This window comes from Suricata suricatta, chromosome 4 (genome assembly GCF_006229205.1).
Source record: "Suricata suricatta isolate VVHF042 chromosome 4, meerkat_22Aug2017_6uvM2_HiC, whole genome shotgun sequence".
NCBI classification, from domain to species: Eukaryota; Metazoa; Chordata; class Mammalia; order Carnivora; family Herpestidae; genus Suricata; species Suricata suricatta.
This window is the reverse complement of record NC_043703.1, coordinates 48,317,429-48,343,255: the sequence shown is the minus strand read 5'-3', so window position 1 is coordinate 48,343,255 and position 25,827 is coordinate 48,317,429. Positions and strand designations below refer to the sequence as shown.

Here is a 25,827-nt window from a genome sequence, read left to right as displayed (position 1 = left end):
GCTGACATTGCTACTATGAACATTGGGGTACATGTGTTCCTATGCATCAGCATTTCTGTATCCCTTGGGTAAATCCTTAGCAAGGCTACTGCTGGGTCATAAGGGAATTCTATGGATGGTTTTCTGAGGAACCTCCACACTGTTTTCCAGAGCGGCTGTACCAGTTTACATTCCCACCAACATTGTAGGAGGGTGCCCATTTCTCCACACCCTCGCCAGCATCTATAGTCTCTTGATTTGTTCATTTTAGCCACTCTGACTGGTGTGAGATGGGATCTCAGTGTGGTTTTGATTTGTGTTTCCCTGATCATGCCTAGCATCAGCAATCAGACAACAAAAGGAAGTAAAAGGCATAAGAATTGGCAAAGAAGAAGTTAAACTTTCACTTTTTGCAGATGACATGATTCTCTACATGGAAAACCCAATCGACTCCACCAGAAGCTTCTAGAACTGACCAATGAATTCAGTAAAGTTGCAGGGCACCAAATCAATGTACAGAAATCAGTTGCATTCCTATACACCAAAAATGAAGCAGCTGAAAGAGAAATCAAGAAACTGATCCCATTCACAATTGCACGAAAGACCATCAAATACCTAGGTTTACCTAGGAGTAAACCTAACCAAGGATGTAAAAGACCTATATGATGAAAACTATAGAAAGAGATTGTAGTTTGCTTATTTTATATGCTTGTCTATTTTGGGGTTTTTTAGTCTATAAAGTTATGTTGATGTTCTATACTTAGTTTTTGTATCACTATTGTTTATATTTTCATTCAACCGACAGATGCTTATTTGAGTATGTACTCTATGCTAGTTCATTCTCTTGGCACTGAGGATACCATACAGAACAGAAGAGAATTATCTCCTCTAGAGCTTACGTGCACAAGAGTGGGGTGGGAAGGCTGGCAATAAGCAAGATAAATAACTGATTAGACACAGAGCAAGTTAGATAGTGATAATTGATAAGGAGGGGAAATAAAGAGGGGCTTTCAAATTTGAATAGTGGCCAATGATGGCTTTCTTTTGAGGGAAATCAATATTTGACTAAAGATCTTCTGAAGAAAAGAATGATGGGCCCTGCAAATACCTGAAGAAAACATGCCAAGCAAAGAAGACAGAAAACAAAAATGCACAGAGGCAGGAGTGGGAACATCAGGGATGCCAGCGTGGGTGGAGCAAGGCTTTGGGGGTTGGGGGCAGGCGTTATTCTGCAGTAATTCAGGTGATCCATGATGGTAGCATGGATGAGGGCAGAACAGAGGAGGTAGTGAAAAAAGCAGAATGGTAAAAGAACTTAGATGAGACAGAAAAAAAATAACTGTTTTAAAGTAAGCAGTAAATTAGAACTAGGGAATGAGAATTTGATGTCTGCTTTTAAGATTTATTCCACTTCTCATTTTGTATTAAGGAAACCTTTCTATAGATGATCTTTTAATGCCTTCTGCAATATGCTGAAATTTCTATCAATTCAAAATTCAAAATCTCCTTATGAAACTATTTATTCATCTCCAACGCTCTGACTTTATTCAGCTTATATATCAAAGGTTTTCCCTCTTTTATTGTTTTTGCATAAGTGAATAACATTCACTTATAGAATAGATTTAGAAATAACTATCCAAAATACTACTTTGCAACTTTGTGTTTCATGCTGTTTTATTAATGTTAAAACCTAGTAAACACTGAATGCTTACACTGCAGCGGTCCTGGGTCGGCAGAAGCCTGGGAACCAAGAATTTCTGAGGGCAGAAAACTAGGAGTGGGACTCAAGAGCAGAGATTCCCCATGAAACAAAAGGGAGCCAGGTATTCTGTAAATTGAAAGAGAGTTCCCAGTTAGGAAAGTAATGAAGAATATCAAAGAAAGAAATATCTGGTTAAATAAAAAAGTTCCTTATTATCTTTGAATAAAATATGATTGTCTATTTAAAATAAAATAATAAAAATACATTGTTGAGTACAGAAAATTGGTTGGGAGGGTAAATATTTTATACATACAAATGGTTTTTATGTCATTTGAAGTAGCTTATTATTATGTATATTTAGGCTGTGATAAATTAAAGATTCATCTTGTCATCCCTAGAAAACCAGAGACATTGCTTAAAAATCAAGACAAAAGAAAAAAAAGTAGGCATAAGGAAGGAGAAAAGAAGAATACATTAATTAAACAACAAGTGAAGGTTCAAGAATTTGCTTAAAAATTGCCAAACCAGTTAGTAAAAAAACCCAAAAAACAAACAAAAAACTAAAAGTCAATAAAAAAGTAAAAAGGCACAAAGCTAATCACTTGAACAAAAATATCAACTTTACTAAATATCAAAACATTTTAAAAAGCAAAGTAACCTAGACAAACTCAGGAAACATGAAATATTATAGATAATTATTATAATAGAAGAGACCAAATACATCAGTGTTAGCAACTAATGAAGTTAAACACATTTATCTATTAAAGGAAAATAAAATTTTACTTTGACTCAAAATCAAGAGCCAACTAAATGCTATGAATAAACAAAACAGAAAACAAAATTAAAGTGATATAAGGTAAACATTTTTAAAAACGGATTTTTTTTTAAACCAAGCAAATGGAAGCAATAAGAAAGTAGCTTTGTGATTCTGGCATCTCACAAAGCAGAACTCAAGCTTAAAAGCATTAAACTTGACAAAAGATGTACCCTGTATTTCTCCCACATTTCCCCACCCTAATTCTACCTGGTTTGTCTTGCTCTTTTTTATCATTACTGTCTTACCTCTCTTACTTTCCCTCTTAATCGTTTTTTTTTTTCCTGCCTCAGTGGCCCTTTTTCTTTTTTGTATATTCTGCATTCAGTATTTTAATACATGGCTCAATTTAATGTAACTTGGCATTTTCTGTTTACATCATCAACCAAATTCTGGTTTATATCAAAATGTCCCAGGTATCGAAACAGAAAAATATAAGAACCTAAAGGGAAGAAGGTTGCTAATAATGGTACATTAAGAATATCTTTTACCACCTTGCCAAGCCCTGCCCTGCCCCACCTCACCGCTCCATTATCTGTATCAGTCAATGTCTAATCAGAAAAGCAAAATCCACCATTGATATTTCAAGCAGAGAGATTTATAGAAAACAAATTACAAAATTCTTAGAAAGAATAAAAGAACAACAAAACTAAAAAGGTTTTGCTCAGAGATCAGACAGCTGCCACTGTCCCTTGGGCTACCCAGGGATGCATGCTCATGTTCCAGTTGATGGAGGCACAAATGCTACCACTGGACAGGTCTGTCAACCACTGTCCCTACTGGGGATACTAATTCTACCGGAGGCCACCATCACTTTTAGCCACTGGCCTCTGCAGCTGCTTCTATCACTACTAGAGCAAGAAATAGAATGGCTTTTCTCTTCCTGTCTTTTTGTCTTGAGGCAACACGTTAAGAGATCAATATTAATGTTCTTTTTCCCTTTCCCTTTCTCCTTCCTTCCTTCCTTCTTTTCTCACCTCCTTCCTTTCTTCCTTTATCTATCTATCTATCTATCTATCTATCTATCTATCTATCTATCTATCATCTATCACCTACCATCTATTCAACATGTATTTAGAAGACCACTCAATAAAATATCAACTCTTTATGATAGAATTTATAGTGATTTAAATATATACTGATTAATTCCAGTTGATTTATATAAATGTTCATATTAATAAAATTGTTTTGCAGTAATAACGAATGGACTTGTCTGCAATAACAGTTTAGCAATTAATATATTTCCTTGTCCAAAGATTGTCTCTCTTTTTTTTTCTTTTTTGTTTCTTTAAATATTTCTGAAGTTGAGGTTCCATTAAAAGTCAATGATTCAGGGGCACCTGTGTGGCTCAGTCAGTTGAGCATTTGACTCTTGATTTTGGCTCAAGTCATGATTCCAGAGTCCTGGGATTGAGCCCCACAAAAAGTGTGGTCCCTGTTTAAGATTCTCTCTCTTTCTCTCTCTCTGTTTCTCCCCTACTCACACAATCTCTCTAAAATTAAAAAAAAAATTCAATGAATTCAACAGCCCAATTTTTTCATGGAAAAGTGTTAATAGTACTGCTTATAAAAGAGATGTATTTTCTATGTTTCTTTTAATTTGAGGGAGAGCCTGTGAGTGGGGAAGGGGACAGAGAGAGAGAGAGAGAAAGAATCTTAAACAGGGCTCACACTAAGCAAGGAGTCCATCATGGGGCTTGATCCCACAACTCTGGGATCATGATCTAAGCTGAAGTCAATAGTTGGATACTTAACCAACTGAGCCACCCCAGCACCCCAAGAGAAGTATTTTCTAAGCAATTCACTATATCATTGATGCAAATAAATTGTTTCCTGCAGCAGCTTATGTTAATGTATTTCCAGGAAAACACTTTTGTATATGAGATTAAACTAATAGTCCATTTGGAGAAAGAAAAAATACATACTATTTCTATTAAGAGCATTTATCAAGGATTTTTTGTCTAATGTTTTACTTATTTATATAATCTCTATACCAAATGTGGGGCTCAAAATTACTACTCGAGATCAAGAGTCACATGCAATTCTGATTGAGCCAAGCAAGCCTATCTTTCTATGAATTTCTCTAGCTTTCTTCATAACTCTTCTAGGAATTATTTACTAAATAATATCATTAAATAATATAAAACAGCATTATCTTACTAATTGACATATGTATCTTATAGGCTGTATAAGTGCCTAATCTGACTTTCTTTTCAAATAATGTAATCACCCTAACTACTGATTGTTCACTATGGGATTAGCTTCCAATCTGAATTTCTGAAGTTCATGGTGGGTCACCGCTTTTATGGTATGATTATTGAAATTCTTATATTTCTTGATGTTCATGGATCCTATACTATTCACATTTCAGACTATGAAAGAGTCAATCTAATTCTGAATCCTAAGGTAATATGGTGCCGAATTTCTTGCTGTTTGTGTCACAGGAAGGAGAACATATTTTATTTTTCCTTGTGCTCTCTACACCCTTTTATTTCTCCCTAAGTTCTTTCTTTCTTAAGGTGTTGTACCTTCTGCTTTTCTAGAGCCATATTCTGCAGTCATTTTCTCCTTTGTAGATCTTTCTAGCTCACTTACCCATTCTTGTATTTCTTTATCTTATATACACTCAATTAATATTTAATTATATGTTTTAATACATTGTATTGCCTAAAAGCATAGGGATGTGAATAAAATTGCTTGCATTCCAATCACAGATCTACTACTACTGGATTAGCTGTAATATAGAAGATTTACATAAATAATATTTCTTAGCCTCAGTTTTCTCATTTGTAAAGTATAGCTCATAATAGTATATGCTGCATGGAGTAGTTGCTATTTTTTATGTTTATTTTTGAAAGAGAAAGTGCAAGCAGGGGAGGGGCAGAGAGAGAGAGAGGAGGGTCAGAGAGGACCTGAAACTGACTCTGCACTGATAGCAGTGAGCCTGATGTGGGGTTCAAACTCTAGACCCATAGATCATGGCCTGAGTACCTGAGCTGATGTCAGATGCTCAACTGACTGATCCACTGAGGCACCCCAGTAGCTGAGATCTTTAAAGTGAAATAAAATCAGCACATTAGGATGCTTGGGTGGCCCCATCTGTTAAGTGTCCAACTTCGGCTCAGGTCATGATCTCATAGTTCATAGGGTTCAAGGCCGCATTGGGCTCTGTGCTGACAGCTCAGAGCCTAGAGCCTACTTCAGATTCTGTGTCTCCCTCTCTTTCTCTGCCCCTTCCCCACTCGTGCTCTTTGTCTCTCAAAAATAAACCAAAATTAAAAATATGAAACCAAAATCAGACCATTTCATTGTTATTGGCCCTCAAAATTTCTCAATTAGGAATACCAATTATTGAAATCTGACCTTCCAAATATTTATTTTCTATTATAAAAGAACATAGCAAATAGTTCAAAAGACCAAAAAAGTGGAAAGTAAAATAAAAACATCAGTGGTGTAATAAAATACAATTTCAAACTTCATACATATTTAATTTTGTTACAAAATCAATTTTAAAGATCTTGACTATTGGCACTCTGGCTAAAATTTAGAAATATCTCATATTTACCCATCTTTAAATTAAAAATACAATGAGCTAAATATGAGATAATATAAAATGTTTAAATGAATTAATATATGTGAACTTAAAATTTCAGTTCTTACAAATGTTTATTTCTTGCTCACTATTTGAGAATTGGTACCTGTACATATTATATTCTAATAATGGTATAATAATGGTAACTCTTTACCCTAATAATGGTAACTCCTGAAAATTCAACTCTGTTTTGGGGGACTCCTGGATGAGAAGGTGGGGTCACTTATTTTTCTCTGGTTCATTGGGGAAAACTGTCAGTTTTAACACTTAAGGAATGAAACTTTGTTGCTTCTTTTCGATTTTCCTTAACTCATGCATATTCTGCCCTACTAAGAGGGCAGCTGAACCTGTATTAGACTTCTGTACTGCTGATAGTAACTGTAACTGTGACTCTGACTCTGACTATAATGAGTATACTGCTTATTAAAACAAACGGAGGTGTACCTGCTAAGTAAGATGCCAGTCTCTTGCCATTCTTCTTCCCACCACATACTCTATTCTAGAAGTGTTTATTGGGGGTTCTCCAACATATTTATACATTTTGTTCTTCTCTAAGAACAAGTTATTGCAATCCTCTCCTTCCACACTTTCCATCAAACTATCATTGGATGGTTATTGATTTAAGAGGAAGGTCATTACTAATTTAATAAGTTGTTAAGTGTAGCAGTGTCTTATTTAATATTGTTAAAAAGTTATTTGTTAGTGTTCTTGCTACAAGTAGTTGCATAAATCTTCCCATCATATTTTTCCCACAAATTGTTATTTTGTGTGGAATTTTCCACACCACAAGATTTTTAAACAACACACAGGTGATATTATAGCAGAAACAGCAGTCTATGCCTCCAAAGAAAGCACTTTTAATAGATGGCCAACGTATTAGCAGTGAAGTATGAAACAGCACGGTTACACTTTAATCTCTCTTTCCTAACAGAGTGTGTGCCAGTTTTTAAAGCCATGACAGCTTGCCATGACTGGAACCCTAGGGGGGCTACCCCTCATTGGGGAGATCAGTAGACAGCCACCAATATCATGGGACTCTTGGATCAACCTCAGAGAAGAAAATCAGTATTTTGAGAAAGAGAAGGTAACCTGGAGAGTGATATTTGGCACCTTGCCTCACAGAGCATGTGTTACTTTGAAAAGGTACACAATTCACTGAGTGTCCTGCCAGTAGCAAAAGATAAGAGAGGCAATAAATGATAAATGAGATCATGCTAGCAAAATGTTTTAGAGTGATAAAATGTACAAAGGGCAGATAATAAATATGGATAAGAATAAAACAGTCATCTTATGGATGAGATATTGAATTCATTCTTAAGACTCTCATGAGCAAAAAGATTTTCTTTTGGAATAGTTGGGGCAGTCTGACAATCTTGCAAAAATGCATCAATTAACAAACTTAAAAGTAAGTGAAGTCTTCTAGAGCTGAAAGGGCTTAAGTGTGTAGTTTGATATCATCACTATGCTCCCAAGAGAGATTTTCTGTATGTAGATCTCAGAAAACAATTTCAGAAGAGTCACACTCATTCACTCATATCACTGACAAGTACAGTTCTCAAAGATGGTTTAACCATATAAGCTGTTCTCTTTCTTTGTGAAGTTTAAACACTTCACTGAGCTAAAAAGAGAACAGAAAGATCATCCATAGAGTTGTGAAGAACTAGTGAACAGTTTCCTCTTGCTCAACCGTATTTTTTAATCTCATATATGAGATCATGTTTCTATTTATTGCTTCCTTAAGTAAATAAGTATCTGTCTATTTTGGTGGTTGTTATCAGTATGACTGGAACACCCCAGTGCTCCAACATATTCCTGTGTTTAGACAGAATATTCGAAATGAGCAAAGGTAGAACAAAGATTATAAACATGAAAAGCAGAACTGAGTTACTTTCTGTCATCTGTGTGCAAATCATTTTCTAAGCCTTACAGAGGCTTTTCTTCATCTACTTCTTTCCTCTTCTTAGACCTTTCATTGTAGTAATTTAAATGCATTTATCTATTACTTTGTCTCTTTTTTGTACCTTAATGTACTGGGGTTAGAGATATGATTTTCACTGAAGCATGCTCAAATAATTCCAACCTGTTACTAATTAATCCCCAAAATGAATGTGTGTACCTCAGTTCTCATGAGTCTGGTGAAACTGTATGCCTGGAGTTTTAGGAATTAATGTTAATATAAAAATAATGTTTGAGAAAGGATAAGCAATAAGTGTGCTAATTTTAACCACACACATGTATTATATAGCATATTACATACAGCATTATATGATCATCTCTAAATATTGCCTGCACACTGAGAAACTGCTTCCATTACAGTCCTTGGTACACCACTATGGTCAAGAAAAGACTTAAAATGTATGTTAGGATGTTTGCCAGTGGAATTGATCCAGTATGTAAGAGAAAAACTGATGTCTACGAAAGATAAGGATGATTTAGAGGGTGACTTTCAGTAGGTAAGAGGGCTCGAGATGTGGCTTTAGATAATTATTCTGAGGGTTAATCCATCTAGGAGTGAAAGCAAAGCATGTGGGTATACAGAAGAACAGGGCTAGGTGGATATTATTCTCTGGAAGCATCTTTAAAGTTGGTAAGAAAGTTTTCCCACTAGTTACTTATCATACAAACCATCAATTTTCAAAACCAAAATGAAATCAAGTTTTATCTTTTAGGGTATAATCCCCAACCCTTTTAATTATCATAGGAAAAGAGGGCTAACAGTTTGAGTGCCTAAAAGCCAGACATTGTGCAGAGTGATTTACATATGTTGTATCTTTTAATACTCAGAAGACCCCTGAAGTGTGATTATGTCACTTTTCACTTAAAGAAACTGAGGGTTAGAAAAATTAAGGTGTTTATCAGAGGCCATACTGTTAGGGAACGCAGACACTGGCCTCCAACCCTGTGTTATGTAAACCATTCTGACTCCAAAGCCAGTGTTGTGCATACTTCATCATAATTGCTTTTTCCAGTAAATGCATATTCATAATTTAATACTTTCACTTTCCTTGGGCTTGTGTGATAACCAAACAGAAACAAACCACTTGGTTGCTAAGTAGAAAACTTTGTTACATTCTGGTACTTGTAACTAAACTTCCCCATGTTTTGGACAATGTGAGAGTAAAGTTAAATGAGGACAAAAAGAAAAAAATAGTTTATTCAATTAATAAACCTCCAACAATTCTTTTATTCTGAGTCAGGAATGATTAGGAGTGTTATCAGTGCTAAGAAAACCTGCTGCTCAATCTAATTAAACTTTCAACAGCAAGAGGGGATTTTTGTTTATTTGTTTAGCAGTTTTTTGTTGTTCAGAGTACTGAGGAGAAGGACAATTATCTGCATTTGTAATTTTAAATGTATATACTTCTTGTATGTCTCCCATTCTAAGTAATGTTTTGACTTGGAAGTTTAAAAACAATAAAGGAATTCGAAATGTATGTAAACCAATATATTGCCTATTTTCCTGAAATCAGAGATGTACCTGGAAGAAGAACTTACATTTCATAAAATTGCATAATGTTTTAGATCAAGCATTATTTGTATTTATAAAATGCTTTTCTTTATACAATTCCCAGCATTGCAAGGAGGACAAACATTTTCTCCTTTGATGAATAGAACCTAACATTTTATTAGAAAATTATCCATTTCCTTTCTTCTGTGTTCACAAGTTAATTAAAACTTAAGCACGTTCATTTCTACATTTTCTGTTTCTTTCTACTACTTAAAGATCTACTGTTGCCTCCAAAATTTTGAACCCCATTGTTCAAAACTGCTTTACAAACCATAGGATGGGTTTTTTAATGAATTCTAAAACTTCTTCATCAAATTATATAATCCCTATATTTTTTGCAAGGTCTTCACTGTTTGTTACTTTCTAGGTAATAATTTGTGCTTTCTTATTTCAACTACATTTCATAGTATTTAGCATGATTAAATTATTTTATTACAGTAGGTAAGGTAAATCTCCATTAAGCAATGTTAATGAAGAAAAGTTATAGAGTTATAAGGAATGTTACTGGAGCCCATGATGGAAGTTAATAAAATAGCGTTACCCTCTGTCCATACATTCGCGTACCACTATCTGTTGATCCATGCACAGAGAGGAGAACCCTTCAAGCTTCTGGATAAATGAGCTGAAATAGTTCAATTCTGAGGATAAATGACAATTTTACCTCACCATCTCATAAATGAGTGAACCTGTGTTATCCTGAAAGCATTCTTATAGGTATATTTTCAAAATCTCTCATTCTGTGTGATGAATTTTAAAGCATCCCCATTCTGAGATGCAGTAAGTATGCACATTGACCTGGTTTTAGCACTGTGTTCTTTAAATCCCAGGACTTTGGAAATCCACAAGATACTCCGTAAAAACCTAACTATGCTCACCAACAGTGAGACTCTGAACAAATTATTTAATCTCTTTGAGTTTCGAAGTTCTCTTTTTAAAAGGAAAATAATATTTGGCATATCTGAATATAAGAGGGATTGAGTGAAAGAGTGTAGATAAAATTCTTAGCATAGACACTAACACATTATGAGTGTGAAAATGACAAATAATATTTTAAAATTCTTTTAGTGCAATGGTAGATATTAATAAAAAGCCAAATTATTCATTTTCTAATATAATATATATCATTGAAAACATATTAAAACATGTTAAGACAGAAGATCATTTTGTTCCATTTTCGCAAATAAAATATTTTATTCTACCTTATATGGGAATACTTCAAATTGAAACTTCATATTTTGTTCAAGACAATTACTTTTCTTGTTAATTTATTTAATTTTAATCAGTAAACAGAAACAGTTCTTTGTTACACTAGATAATAACTTTTACTTTGAACTTACAAAATGCTTCACTTTCTAAAAATTATTAGCTAGAATATTTGCCTATTTTGATTAAATATACATCAATGACTTCCCTCCTCCCCTCCCACTGTTTGCAACCTGTGCATTCCTTTTACTTCATTCTCTAAAATCAAACCTTGACCTCAACCAGCAGTCTCAGATTGATAGGCTAATCCTGGCATCTGACACTGGAAGGATATAAATAACTATATCCTGGCTTTCATAAACTCAACATCAAACCATTCCTGCTAATATTAGAGTCCATACACCACCCAATGTCCCCATAACCAGACTTTGTTTATTCTGAAAACATGTTTACCTTTGAACTAGAGTTTGGGAAGTTATTTTTGTCTTAGTTCAAAATGTCTGGGTCTCTGGCTTGATTGCATACTTAGTGTCCCAGTCTTAAAACTTGGTGCCCTACTTGGTTCTCAGAAATCTCCTAAGAACTAAAATCTGTTACTGATTATCAACAATGAGCCTGAGAACTTACTCCTGAAACATCTCCTTCAATGTTATTTGCTACCTGGAAGTTAAATAGATTTGTCTTTTCGTACCCTGGGACTATTCTGTCAACTCTTGGGAACATAATAACTGATGTGTTAACAAATATAACAAATATAATTCCAAACTTTCTTATTATTTTATAATTTAATGTTTTATTTATTTTTGAGAGAGAGAGAGATAGCATGAGTGGGGGAAAGACGAGAGAGAGGGGACAGAAGATCTGAAGTGGGTTATGTATGCGCTGACAGCAGCAAGCCTGATTCAGGGCTCAAACTCATGAACCATAAGATCATGACCTGAGCTGAAGTCAGATGCTCAACTGACTAAGCCACCCAGGCACCCCATTCTTATGTTTTTAAACAAGGTAAGAGAAATGGAAACTTCCCTTTCTGGTTCTTTTCTCTACCTTCCTACAAATCCACACATGGACTTGGTTATCCATCTTTCTCTTATCTCACTCTGTCATCTTATTATGTTCATCTAGGTCTATAACTGTGACTTTTTTTTCTAATATGCCTCATACAGTGTACATGATTAGGTTAACCAATTTGTTGTCTCTCTTACACACTAACATTAGACATTTCTTACATTGACCATATGCCACATGAATGTCTAGTACATACAATGGCTGTGAGGAATATAAGGATGGATAAGCATCAGAAGATAGATGCCCATACTGAATTTGAGAACAGACAGAAGAAGAAATTTTTCCAACTGGGTTTGGGAGTGAGAACTGAACAGTGCGCTCTGTAAGAACAGACATGTGTTCTCTATTTTATTCATGCTGTATTCCAAATTCTTCACAAAGCGTTGGGTAAATTTCTAGCTGAATAGTGAAAGAACAGGAGCTTCATGGGAAAGGTGGATTTATTCTGGTACTAAAAGCCAGACTGAGTTTTTATTCACATAGGTTTATTCTATTTAGTGGATGGAATGATGTCAATGAGGAGAGAAAATACACCAGACATGTTCAGAACACAGGGAAGTCTCATGTGGCTTATTCAACTCTGTTTCCTGAAGAGATTCAGAGACCTAGCCAAGCTGAAGAGCTTTGATAAAGACAGAGAATGGTTTAAACATTAGGCCTAGAAATATCAATTTAGGAGTTTCCACAGAGGTGAGGTTTGAAGCAGAGATTGTTAAGACTGCCTGTTTGTGTAGAGCAGAGGAGACAAAAGTCAAGGAATAAACTCTGGTAAATATGTGTATTTAGGGCATAGAGGAAACAAAGTCCTTAAAAAAAAGATACATAAACTCCTGGATCTAGTGAGTATCTGGAAGTCCCCTTTATGCATGAAGACATTGAGGTCAGGAGAGACTAAGGATTTTGATGGATACAATGACAGAATTTGAACTCCAAATGAAGAAGAAAAATGAAGCAACTGGAAATTTAGGAAGAAAATCAGAATATTGCAATAAAGCAAGGGTGAATTAGGAGTAGAGAAAATAAACACATACCTCTTTGTAAACATTTGATAATAAAGGAAGGCAGATAATTCCAATTTTTTAAAAATATCATGTTTAATTGTGAAATAGAAATAAATTTTACTTTTCTTTTTGATGGAAAACAACATGAAATATTCTTAAAAGACAGGGAAAATAAATAAATATTTTAATTATAAAACAATGCATTTAAAGTCAAATACCTCCTCTGCATACTGCTTCCTACCTTGACCTTCAATATTTCAATCAGTCAAATGATTATAAGTAAATCCTGAGTAGGCGTTAGAAATTATTGATTGAAGAAAGAAGTTAGTGGAAAATGTAGTTATTAGTAAAAAGGCCATCAAGAACATATCTTGACTTTGACATAATATGTTCTATTACAAACATATAATTAGAGGAGTTTTCAAGGAAAACTTTAGAAAATGTTTCATAAGAGAAAATAATTCTGTAAGATAAAACAAAGCCTTTTCTAAATGTGTTAATAAGAATAATACTATTTTATCAAATTTATGATTATTCAAGTTAAGTATTACATATTCTTCCCCCCACCAAAAAAAAAAAAAGACCTACATGCTTCCTCTCATAGACAAGTGAAAAAAACAAACAAATCTTGGATTTTCTAATCCACACCAGAAGTGGGATTTCTAATGATGTCCAGAATCTTCAAATGTGTACTTTATATTCATTACATATCAGATATGGTGGTAAGGGATTTCACAAGCATAGTCTTATTAAAGCTCCATAACAACCCAATGTCAAGTACTGTATTTTCTGCAGAGAAAGCCCTGTTTAAATTTGAGCTAGGGCATAACCAGCAAGTAACCAAAAAGGTTCAATCAGGGATGATGTCTCATTAATTGACATCTTGTCTCATTCACAAACACATGCAAGTATTTGTTTATTAATTTGACCCTCATTCAATACATCACATATAATTCAATAAATAGTTATTAAGCATTAATTGCATGCCAGTCATGTTAGATTATGAAATATATTTTGGTAATTCTGTAAACTGATCTATCTGCACTTCCTGATTCTAGTTTACATGATTACCTTTTCTTGGCTGGGAAGTGCTGATCAAGAAGATTAACCATTGTACCCAAGGATGGCACTATTCTGTTCAATTCAACTTGACAAATAACAATGTGTCAAGCAGATTTTTTTTAGGTGCAATGCTTATAGAGGTGAAAAAAAGTAACATTGTCTCTGTTCTTTTGTGATTAAAGTCTAGTGGGGAACACAGATGATAAGTAACTACTAGTGTGATGAGTATTATGAAGGATGAATTACAATGTGCAGTGGGAGAATCTGATCAGCCTCAAATGCTTTCCTACAGGAAACTTAAGAGGACAAGGAGAAGAAAATTTTTATAGAGATAACTGGTTTCATTTTTAGGAGTAATATTTCCTGATTACTCTTTTAGGACATTAAATAGGAAAGCAATATTTTGCTATAGTCATCACAACTGCTAAAATTTATTCTTTTAGGAATTCTACTTGTAACAGAATGCTGAGAACACATAACAACACAGAATATTCTCAAAAGAATATTCATTTCAAGTTAAGAAATTATCTATATGAGCTTACATGGCATCCAGTAGCTCACAGTGCAACTTCTAAATTATAACACTAAAATAAATTTGAAAAAGGATCAGAAAGGCTAAGAGCAATCATTGACATCTCTGGGAAGAACTGAAATTAACTTCAAGACCTATGTAAAGGTACTGATATTACAGCCATGGTGGGACTGATTCTCAGGGCTGGGTATGCGAAGATAACAAGGGACTTGGTAGGTGCAGTTACAAAGTTCAGAATTTATGGGTGAGAGAGACATTAATATAAACCATTATAGTAATGAATGAAAAGTTACAACCCCCAAAACACAATTATGTGGTCAAATTTGTGTTAAAATGTGCTGTGTATGTATTATAAATCTACACAAAATTAAATGAAAAAATGCACAAAACTATTATGAAATGTATTTATGTACAATTTGTGTAATTAGGATATAAATACACAAAAGTTGCACATAAAACAATACACACTATAAAATTTTGGTTTCCTTTGTATGTACACGTAGGCATATCAAAAAAAAGAAAGCTAAGAAAAGAACACATATATTATCTATGAATGGTAGGATTATGATAATTTTTGTTTTCTTCTTTCTTTTCTGCATATTGCTTAACATACTTGCCATAAGGATGTATTACACTTATTCCAAATTTATCAAAAGTATTAAAATATATGGGGTGCTCAGTTTCCTCTCTCTGCCCCTCCCCTGCTTGCACTTTGTCTCTCTCTCTCTCTAAAATAATAAATAAGCATTAAAAAATTAAAAGTAAATATTAAAATAATATATATTAGTAAATTTGGGAGAAGATATTTTGCATGCAAAATGTTAAGTCATGATAGTTTAATTCATTAACATAAAGGACTTCCTTTTGTTGGCTGTTATTATGCAAGAATATTGCAGTGCTGTCAATTTCTATTTAATCTCTAGCTTTGGTGTGCCTTTTTTATCTCTCAATAAGGGTACTGTTAATACATTATAAGTGAAATAATACATTTAAGATGGCTAGCACAATTCTTGACACACTATAGTAGTAGGTAAATTTCCCTTCCATCTACCTTCATTTTATTTATTTGATTATTTAAAAAGAAATTTTTGGGGTGCCTGGTGGCTCAGTCAATTGAGTGTCCAACTCTTGATTTTAGTTTAGGTCATGATTTCAGAGTTCTGGGATCTAGCCCCTTGTCAAGCTTTGTTTGGGCATTGAGCCTGCTTGAAATTCTTTGTCCCTCTCGCTCTACCACTCCTCCACTTGCATTCTCACACTCTTTCTAAAATGAAATATATATATATATATATATAAACAAATAAAATATAATCAATTTTCATCTTAGAATTGATTTTAGATTTATAGAAAAGGTGCAAAAATAGTACACAATTATCTTCTAGTTTCCCCACTTTTTTAACTTTTTAAAAAATATTTATTTATTTATTTGTTGGGGGGGGGTGCATGCCAGTGGGGCAGGGACAGAATTATAGGGACAAAGGATCCAAAGTGGGATCTTCGCTGAAAGGCTTGACTGCTGGGAACTGTGAGATCATGATGTGAGCCCAAGTAGGATCCTCAATTGACTGAACCACCCAGGTGCCCTGCGGTTTCCCCATTATTAACATTAAGATATCATCTACTTTGGAGTACCTCCATGGTTTGGTTGGTTAAGCATTCAACTCTTGATTTTGGCTCAGGTCATGATCTCACAATTTGTGAGACAGAGGCTCCTGTAGGGCTCTGCACTGACCCAGCAGAGCTTGCTTGGGATTTTCTCTCTCTCTCCCCCTCTCTCTGCCTCCCCCCAAAATAAGTAAGTAAACTTAAAAAAAAAGATACCACCTTCACTTTACTTATTCAATCCCTAAAATCCCTTTTCTTCAAAAAAAAAAACTTCCTATAGATATTTTAAATTCTTGCATATGCTGTTACAATATGAAAACGAATCCTCCATAACATTTTTCAAAATATAAAGAAAAGTGATTTTAAAGTGGAATGATAGGGGCACCTGGGTGGCTCAGTCAGTAAAGCATCTGACTTCAGGTCCGGTCATGATCTCACTGTTCATGAATTCAAGACCTGCATTGACCAGCTCTCTGCTGTTAGCAAAGGGATCCTTTGTCTCCCTCTCTCTCTGCCCCTCCCTCATTTGTACTCCCGCTCTCAAAAATACAATAAACATAAACTCTTTAAAGTGGAATGATAAACTTTATACATGATTCAATCTATATTATGAAAATGAATGTCATAGTGTAAAATGCTACATTTCAAAGAAGAACAATGGAAAACTATATTGTTCATTTTCTAAAATTTTTTATAAATTTTTTAATGTTTTATTTATTTTTGAGACACAGAGAGACAGTGCAAGCAGGGAAGGGTCACAGAGAGAAGGAGACACAGAACCGGAAGCAAGCTCCAAGCTCTGAGCTAGCTGTCAGCACAGAGCCTGACGTGGGGCTCGAACCCACGAACGTGAGATCTGACCTGAGCCCAAGTCGGAGGCTTAACCAACTGAGCCACCCAGGAGCCCCTATTGTTCATTTTTAACTACCGGTGTTGAGACTCCTATCTTCCTTGCCAAATCCCACATACTTTATGTTTGCCACTGTCTATATCATATCTTTCAGTAACAATCTCAATACATACTGGATAGGAGCTTCTAAGATACTGAATTTTATTTGTGTGCATAGCATGTAACTTAAATACACATGTAACTTAAATACATAATAATAAATACACATATAGAAAGAATAGATATTATACCATGCAGCATTTCTGACACATTTTTAAACCCAGGAAGATGCCGGATGAAGCTAATAAAAACTTCTGACTTAAACATGTGTGAAGAGATCTTATGTTCAAAATGAAAAGTCAATAGTTTAAAATTAGCTAATAAGCTATTTTTGCCTTAGTTTAGAAAAGTCTAGGAGGAAAACTTATCACAGTTGCATTCATTGCATATGTTTTGCTTGTTAAATATCTAAATGAACTAAAGTTGTATTCATTCAAGCTTTCACTGGGATTTTTAAGCTCTGTAATCATTATAATGCAGAAAGCAGTACTGATGGCATTGCATTAAGAATCCAATTTTGTTATTTTTGTTGGGTATTTGTTTACAGATAATAGTATAATTATGGTCATAGAATTACATATCTGTAATGAATCATGCAAACTATTCCAAGTCTTCACTTGAGACAGACATAGAGTTAGGGGTGCTAAATGTTATTTAAGACCTTACTGAATCCTCACATTGCATGTTCCCCAATACAATATCAGTAGTGGATGTTTTTCACTAAATAGTATGTATATTTAAAACACATGGAGTCTGTGTAATGTCAAATTTATTGGAACAAAAAAGTAATCCATTTCCCTTCCTGTTCCTATTTTTCACTGAGCCAAAAACAAATGTAATCAAGTTTTACTTTTTAAACTTTTGTCAAATATTCTAAATACGGAATAGCATTTTTAAATTTCAAACTCATTTTGAGTTGTGTCTTCATAGGCCCTCTTGTCTTCTCTGACCTGTTCATTTTAATTGGCCAAATAATTGTATATCATTCAGTTTAGGTAATTGTTGGATGGTCAATTACTAATACTTTACATAAAATAATTTGAGTATTTTCAATATATTTGAGGTCTTAATTGAAATTGTGTTCAATAAAAATGAACATTTTCTAAAAAGTACTCATACTCTAGATAGCTCGAATTAAAGAAAGTCTATTTCTAATTTTGGGGAAAAGTAACGGAAGTGAAAGCAAAAACTTGGTTAGTGAACTAAGCATAAATTGTTCAGCTGAAACCTGAGTTGCTTTAGCATAGTGTAAGTTGAGTTCATGGTGGATTGATTTAAGCTGCCTTAAGTCTGGTCCTACTTTTTAAATTTGACTTAACATAATAAGAAGTAAATGTTTTCTGCTTTGTGCTTTTAACTTTGTAAGGATTGGACAATATCAGTGAACTTGTAGGAGAAAGACTCACCAAGCATAGCAGATCCAGACTTCTAGACAGAGAGGCTGGAGACACTATAATCTGCCTGGAGACTAAACAGAAGGAAAAATATTGTCCTTCCTCTGCTTATATAGGACCTCACTGTGGGCTGAAGGAGCATCTCCTGTGCACACTTGTATTTACAGGCCTTGCCCTCGTATGGTCTGTTGCCAGGAATACCAATAAACAGTAGCTCATTACACAAGGTGCCATCTCATTATGCGAGGAGTTACTCTGGCATATTAGAAACAAAATACTGAAAGCCTGAAAGAAAACATGACTGAAACTAAATGCAAACAACCGTTCTTTTTATTTTAGATATATTGATCCCCTACAAAAGAGTGGCATACTTAAAGAATATCCTTAATGATTTTACAGTGGGGCAAATTATCTATGAAAGGAACATGATTTAAAAAGGCGGTATGATCTGGCACCCAGTGAAATCCAATATTCTTGCAAGTAATACCAAGTCACTATGTTATAACTCTCAGGGAGCAAGAAAGCTACAAACACAGGAGGGGAAATAAAATTACTTTGTTTTAGCCATACTTTCAAAGTCGACTAAAATGCTTACAGGGTGCCATGAAAATATTTCCCAAACTAACCTAATCCTGTTCTTAGTAATTACTTTCTCCCTTTCAGGCAAAATACAGTTGACAGAAAACAGCACACTATTTTTAGAGGATTTAATAGGAATGAAGTATCATATGGAAAGAAACTTTTCATCACTTTAAATCATAACCTTCTGAGATTTTATCTTCAGGAATCTTTTCAAATACTTAAGGCACGATTAGGCTATAAAAGGTTAAGTTAGAAGGTGGTTAAATCAGTCATATTCTTGAGATTGGGGTTATGTGAATAGTCTATAGAGACTCAAAGAATTTGAAAGTGAGCAGAAAAATGTCATGAATATATAGAAATATTTGACATATATTAAAGAAAAAGACATTAAGTTTGGATAAAACAAAGAAAGGTTTTGAGCTTTACAAATAAAATTTAGGAATTTCTATTATGTACTAATAATTTAGTGTATTTCTGGACACAACAGATCATTAACTAGATGTGATTTGTATTCTTTCAGAGATGTAACTAGCCAAATAATTTTCTGCAGAGAAAGATAAAAAAGAATCCAGAAACATTAGTTCTACTTGCAAAATAAAAGGCTATCACATATTTCTCTTGAAAGCCCTAATCTCTATTTTATAGACACTCCAGATTTAGACCACTTGCCATGATCAAAGGACTTTCTAGCAGACCTCTATCAATCCCAGTGAAGATCCTAGGTATCAAACTTTCTTCTGATGGAATTACTGAATTATTCCTATTCTCAAATTATTTCTATAGAAAATTGAAGATGAAAGATAATTTAATATGAATGCAGTTCAGGCATTTGAATTTACATATAAGAAAACAAATACCAGGGAGGAAAAAGAAAACATTTCCATAGTGGAACTTATTTAATTACATACATTTACATGGAATATATATTATTACCTTATTGACAAAAATATAAGGTTCATTGTTTAAAAACTTTGCCATAGGTGTCTCAGCCAGAGGTCAGTGGATTTCAAATTTAAACATTCTAATGGAGCATTTCATTCTCAGTATTATAGCAATGTGAGAAAAGATAGTAGCTTCAAGGTTATTAAACTCTCCTTATTCATTTTCAGGCACCTGTATAAAGGGATGCTTATTGCAGTTGATTAAGAAATATAATACATATAAATGATATATATTTATGTATATCATAAAAGAAAATAATGTATTTTGTTTGAATTTTCTTCCTATTCCTACTCCATCTCATACTCTTAGCGCAGAGATGGAAAAAAAGTGCAAAAAGTTGCCTTAGTCATAAAGAATAAAATATGTTGTAATGGGATGTTGATTTTTGATTACAAATAACATCTGAGAGAGTTTTTAATTAAAATCCATTGTAACGACTAATGGAGCCATGGGAACAAGAGAGATTGTGAAGACAGGCAGTAAATTGGAGAAGGTGGTGTGGTTTGCAAGAGAACTGTGCTCCTATTTGTTTTCCCTTTAGCTTGCTCTATGACTAAATAGTTATGGAGGGCTGACCCCAATGCAATACCTAAGGATTTTCAGCTCTTCTGTTTATGCCTTTGGGTAATCCTCTGCATTTGGGGGGAGGGGGTGGGAATCTGTGACTTGCTTCTAACAGTATTTTCCAAAGGTGATGGGATGGATGTTACAGTGTATAAGACTTGGTCTTGGCACACTGAAACAAGAGACTCTTGTGGCTCAGTAAACTAAGTGGCCATGTTGGAGAATCACATATGGCAGAGAAGTGCGGACAGCCTCTAAGAACAGAAAAAAGCCAATATCCTAAAAATATAGCTATGAGGAAATGAATTCTATCAACAAGTTGTAAGAGCTTTGAAGGAGAATCTACTCCAGTACAACTTAAGAAGGCAGGCTGTGGCACCCTGAGCAGAACACCCAGATCTGCAGTGCCTGCAGTCCTGACCTATGAAGACTACTATACAAAACACAGTCACAGCCGTTTGTTTTGCAGCAACAGAAAACTAACACAATGGTTTATCCTAATTTCTTTGGGACTGAGAAGAAAAATTACATACATTTTTTAATACTTATTTTTTTCTAACATGCTTCTTGGTTGTAGGAGTCTAGAATTTAAAGATTTTACGCTGAAAAGTCAATGCTCTCATTTAAGCAAGAAGATTGTGAGTCTGAAATATAAACCCATGAAGGCATGTATGAGTACAAGGACCATAAAAAGAAAGGGCTGAAGTTTAACTCTGTGTCACTCCTACATGGGTTTCCTGGTTTAATAACCTGTTTAAAGTAGTCTTTAAAGTAGTGTGCCTGGGTGGTTCAGTTAGTTAAGCGTCAGACTTCAACTCAGGTCATGATCTTACAATCTGTGAGTTCAAGTCCCGTGTCGGGCTCTGGCTAACAGCTCAGAACTTGGAGCCTATTTCAGATTTTGTCTCCCTCTCTCTCTGCTCCTCCCCTGCTCACGCTCTGCCTCTCTCACTCTCAAAAATAATTTAATGTTAAAAAAAATTTTTTTTAAAGTAGCCTGAAAAGTTTCTCTTGGAGCCAACAGGGAGATTTCCTAAGTAAACACGGCTACCGGTTATCCCTGCACTTTGGGAAAGTGTCCCACAGCCCTCAGGGAGATGTATCTTATCCTTATTACAGAGTTAAATGCATTTAACCTTCTTTACCCAGTGTGATCCCTCCACCTACATTAGATTCAGACTTCAAGTTCTCGGACAAGTAGCAATGCTTGTAGATTTGTTCAGGTCTCCTTAATGCTATAAACCAAACACAACAATCATGGTATGTGTGAAACCGTAAGAGGTGACTGTATTCTACTTTAACAAGGATTTCCTCCTATGAAGTTCACAAAGCTGAACTACATTTTTTTTTTCTGATTTAGGTCATAGAACAAATCCAGAAAATGCAGTTTTAATTAATTTAAAGAATTCTTGCTCCGTGCTTACTATTTGGTCTATTGTTTAAAATATTGGAATAGAATGTGTTTTCCTACAATTAGAAATGATTCTTTTGCAAAAGCAAGGACTCACAAAATACCAGCTTGTTGCTTTATGGCTACCATTTTATATTTTTATTATTATATTTTAATAACATATGTATACTGTTTGTATCTTTTTTACCTGGCACACTTAGGATGCCTCATCATCTCCCATGAGAAAGACTGAGAAAACAAAACATTCTGTAGTTGAGAAATGTGAGCTTCTATATAAAATTTTCTGTTAAACAAATATGAGTGGGGCACCTCAGTGGCTTGGTCAGTTCAGTGCCTGAGTCTTGATCTCAGCTCACGTCTTGATCTCAGGGCCATAAGTTCAAGCCCCATATGGGGCTCTGTGCTGAGTGTGAAGCCTACTTAAAAAAGCAATAGCAACATGAATGAACCATAAGCACCCACCTGTTAGGGATTTCATTGTTGTTAAGTATGTTAATTTAATAAAGATCTATCACTAGGTCATTAAACATTATCTAAATATCTTCTCTGCTTTCTTGCCTTTTCTATTCTGCCCTCTTTTATCTTGCCATTCTGCCTCCAAACACATTGGGCCTGAGTTTTTATAAAATGCATGTAATTTAAACTTTGCTCCTCTTTAATAATCTTCAGGGATGTTGGAAAAAGCAAAGTTTTACACATATTAAAACTAAAATGTGAACTACATGCCAGTTTGGAATGTAGTCAAGAGTTGGTAAAGTTATATGAGGGTAGGAAATCGGTTTCCTTCCTGAAAGTTTAATTTGTTGGTATTTTCTGAAAGATGTCTGGAGCACTTGTTAACATTCATAACATGCTAACAAGATTTATTTTTCATAGAGAATATAAATTGGAAAGCTTTGGGAATGAACAACAAACTGGTATGGAGAAATGCAGGAATGTGGTTTGACCTACTGTCTTTCCTTTTTCAAACACACATGGACACCATCACACCTGAGTTCCTTTCATTTTCTCTTTCTTTGTTAGTTCTCTATTTCCCTTCCAGCCTCCATTTGTATTCCTTTCTTCCAAAGCCTTTTGGTATACAGGTCAACACTGTACATTTCTGTCTATCCTAACACCCCTGGTAGGATCTCTTTTTTATTATTAATTCAACATGTTTAAAATGATCTTCATATACAAGAGTTCCTTAAAACCTAAATTCAGTGTCTCTTCCAATTTGAATTAGATTATAAGCACATATATTTCATCAAAAAAATTTACCATTTTAGTCTTAAATGTTTATTATATGAAGTGTGTGTGTGGGGTAACATCTAAAACAATCATTTACCATTATTGGATATTTCATTTATAACTTTCACCGAATTATGAAATTAATATTGTAAACATGTTTATTATTTGTGTATGTCATGTATTATTTTTATGTAATTGTATTTTTATGAATATTTCGTGAGCTTTGTTCTTTGAGTACAGAGTGTTGGCAGAACAGTAAGTCACTGATCACTTCTTAACAAGTCAACAGGTATCCTCATTTTCTGGAATAGTCTTAAGAACTGAAAAGTGAATTCAGATCTAAATCTTACTTTTATCTCTAGTATTACATTGTTGCTAGGAGTATTCAGCTTCGTTTTCAGAAATTATATAAAAGAAAGCTAATTTCATGGAGACTTTGCAGAACCATGACTATAACTCAAACATGTATTATAGTTTTTATATATTTCTTACGGTCTCAGGAACATATTCACTTGTTCTGAAATTCCTGTTTTACAGAGAGTTTTTAGTGGACACAGTTTATTTTCAGCTACTTAAGAAACTACCACTCTGGGACGACTGGGTGGCTCGGTAGGTTAAGCATCAGACATCAGCTCAGGTCATGATCTCAAGGTTTGTGGGTTCAAGCTCCATGTTGGGCTCTGTGCTGACAGCTTGGAGCCTGAAGCCTGCTTTGGATTCTGTGTCTCCCTCTCTCTTTGCCCCTCCCCAACTCACACTCTGTCTATCTCTCTCTCTCAAATATAAATAAAACATTAAAAAATCTTTATAAAAAAACTAACACTTTGAAGATGCAGATACTTTATAATTGGACACTTTTTGAGATTTACAGTTCAAAACATAACCACACAAAATAAAGCACATTTTATAATCACTAGCCACTTTTGAAATTGAGAATTAATTTCCTGGCAAGAGTTGTGTAATTTTTAAAAATCTATTATTTCTTCAAACTCAGGGCAGTTCAGCAAAGAGAAATCAGAATAGTTTTACAGTGCCATCTGTTTAATACACATGTTCAGTTTGAATCTAAATATCTGGATTTCTGTAAACAATTGAACAAAGTTTCTTTTTATTCTTTGGAAAAAAATTTTGTTTGTATCACTGTTGATCTTTCCCCTTCAATTTCAAAATAATACATGTTAACCAAAGAAATCACAACTTTTCTAACACTAAACAGTAAAATAATGCTTACATTAATTCCCATTTCACAGAGGCCAGATCATGGACCCAGAGTCAGTCTGCCTGGATCATAATCTCAACTCCAGCACTTATAAAACATCTAAGTTTATAGAAATTACCACACTAGCCTCAGTTTGCTCATCAATGAAATGAGTTGATAACAGTGCCTAAATAGCAATGTTATTTTGAGAGTGAGTACCGTACTCCCTCACATACCATAAAACCCAGTGTTACTAATATCATTATGATTAAAATAAAAATTTTTAAATTGTGTCATGTTTTGTGATAATTTTTTGATGTCATTTTCATTTTTTCATGTGGAGATGAAAAAAAACACTACAATATTTGGGCTTGTTGATAAATATGGTAGTAAATATCTACAGATATACAACTAAATTAAAGCAAAAATCAGTAAGTATGGGGCACCTGGGTGGCTCAGTCAGTGATAGCTCAGAGCCTGAAGACTGCTTCTCATTGTGTCTGACCTCCCTCTGTTCATGCTCTGTCTCTATCAAAAATAAACATTAAAAAATATCAGTTAGTATCAGAATTTCCCATTCTTCCTTACACATATAAATACTTGAAGAGAACTTCGAGGTCTAGCCCTGTGTATCCCATAATGAAACAAGAGGCATTTCTACCTCTACAATTTTTATCCCACTAAAGAAAGCAAGTAAGTACATATAAATGTGTATATGAATGGAAATGTAATTATAGATATTTCTCAATCTGCACTGTATTTTAGTTTATTTTTCCTCTGCTTGTCTTTTTCAGTATCCCTCAGGAAGAGTATCTATTACAGCACACCCATTAGTTTATTTGTGCCAGCATTTATATGTGCTACAATACTCTAGAGACTCTCAGAGTACCATCAAAGGGTACTCTCAGAGTACCATCAAGTATTTATTGGCTGTACTTACATGCCAACAAACAAATATCATCCATTAAATAATTTAAAAGAGGAAAATAGGAAAAAAGAATATGGAAAAGAAGGTAACTAACATCCAAAGGTATGTTTTAGAAATAAGGAATAATCTAGGGAATATAAATTTCTTTATAACTTAAAGTACTTGGGGCAATCATTTAAGAAACCAAAATCCAAAAAGCATTAATCTCTAATCATGCCAAGACTTTATCATTCTTTGTTAAGAAATTACTGCAATGCATTCCAGATATAATGATATCTAATGAATCACTTCATCTTTACAATCATGAAAACACTAGTTTTAAATAGACTGAAGTACACAGAGAAATGCCATTGTATGAAATTTTGTACGTAAACAGTAACCTAGATTTTTGGAGCTCATCAAACAAAAAGAGCTACACTTTCTTGTGTCACTTCGTCTTTGTGCCTTAGGTTCTTTTTGTATAAATAATTGAATAAAATCCTATATAATGTTCCTGCCATTGACGAATTTATAGTTCTACATGTTATTTTAAAATAAGCAAGAATTATATATTTTTTGGTGAT

At 34.2% G+C, this 25,827-nt stretch overlaps 1 long non-coding RNA gene across 1 annotated transcript in view; it reads right to left on the bottom strand.

Annotated features, from left to right (window-relative positions):
• The window catches only part of LOC115289233, a 39,211-nt gene extending 14,392 nt beyond the window's left edge, over positions 1 to 24,819 (bottom strand). The window contains exons 1-2 of the long non-coding RNA XR_003907493.1: positions 24,783 to 24,819; positions 1,692 to 1,807 (exon numbers count right to left, since the gene is read on the bottom strand). This is a non-coding gene — a long non-coding RNA (uncharacterized LOC115289233). The remainder of the gene's footprint in view (positions 1 to 1,691; positions 1,808 to 24,782) is intronic.
• Positions 24,820 to 25,827: the final 1,008 nt, after the last annotated feature.